General features: G+C 36.3%; 1 pseudogene; it reads left to right on the top strand.

Annotated features, from left to right (window-relative positions):
- Positions 1-1,352, top strand: part of LOC107710490 (uncharacterized) — a 14,652-nt pseudogene that overhangs the window by 1,403 nt on the left and 11,897 nt on the right.

Below are 1,352 nucleotides of genomic sequence, written 5' to 3'. Positions count from 1 at the left end.
AAAGGGCCCCCCCCCCCAGAACCGCCCCTGCCTGACGGTCACTTGTTGTATTGGCGAATAGCCCTCTTTAAAATGAATGATGTCCGATTGTCGCCGAGGATCTCTGTTAGTGCGTATATTCCGTATAATGTCTTAAATGCATGTGTAAACAAAACCTAAAGTATACAAAATCCTTTTAAGCCACTCTCTATTGAATGTAACTCACCCACATCTCTTCTGACTGTCTGACACACATATTTAAATCGGCAGCTTCAATCAGACTGCTCGAGTGCAACAACTTCAATCAATGATCTTACCGTTTTTCGTGTTGTTGGTTTACACATTGCTGGACCAGTTCTGTCTTCCTCCTGTGTCTGAACTGCATTCATAATAATCAAAAATGTGTTAAAAGTACAAAGCTTGCAATCATGTATAGAAATCCGTATATCTGATTCAAATGTATTAATTGTAGTTGATATTTGTAGTTAATACTTGAATTCCTGACCCGTTTTTCTGCATTTCCTGCATATGCAGCACATCACGACTGCAGCTACAATCAACAGAGATCCCGCAGCAGCAGCAGAGATCATCACTATGTTCAATGAAGGTAGACCCTGATCTGAAATTGACCAAATTAATCTTTCTGACCTAAAACAAGCTTAATAAATAATCACTACTATCAGCAATGTCGTACCTGAATGAATCTGGCAGAGTTCACCAATGTCCAGATGTTGAGTCTGGTTGCTGATGGGATTGTTGAGCACACAGCTGTAGGTGTTGTTATCCTGATATTCCACCTCCAGAGGTAGAGAGAGACTGATGCTGAGATCAGACACACTGATGCTGGACAATAAACTGTTTCCTTTGTACCAGGAGAGAGTCACATGACCCACATTCACCACTGAACACAACAATGAACAATATGATGATGATGAAAGATTTTGTAAAACATCTCTGATAATGACAGGAACAGGCAGACGAACTAAAAAAATATAACAGAATAAACAGAAATATGGGTCAATCAACAACAATCTTATTTTTAATGTAGCATGTTCTGTTAAATCGTGGTAAATTTTGTGTTGCATTGGTGTTAAGTGTGTTGATTATCAGTCTGTCTTCTCAAACAATAAAACATTTCAATATGTAAAGTCACTTACCAACATTTCCGCTGTAAAAATGATTAATGATATTTAAATAGCTTTACAAAAAGCTTTTTGTTTTCTTAAAAAAAAAAAAAACGAACACTTGCTTCTCTAATCTTTTTGTATTCCATCAATTTGTTTTCTTTTTATTTATTATACAATTAACAAAAACTAACAAAAGCAAAAAAAAAAGACCTCTAACACTAGCTTGCTCTATTCTTTTTCTATTCT

The sequence above is a fragment of the Sinocyclocheilus rhinocerous genome, unplaced genomic scaffold (genome assembly GCF_001515625.1).
Source record: "Sinocyclocheilus rhinocerous isolate Xijiao unplaced genomic scaffold, SAMN03320098_v1.1 scaffold5255, whole genome shotgun sequence".
NCBI lineage: Eukaryota > Metazoa > Chordata > Actinopteri > Cypriniformes > Cyprinidae > Sinocyclocheilus > Sinocyclocheilus rhinocerous.
This window is presented reverse-complemented; position numbering and strand designations above follow the sequence as displayed.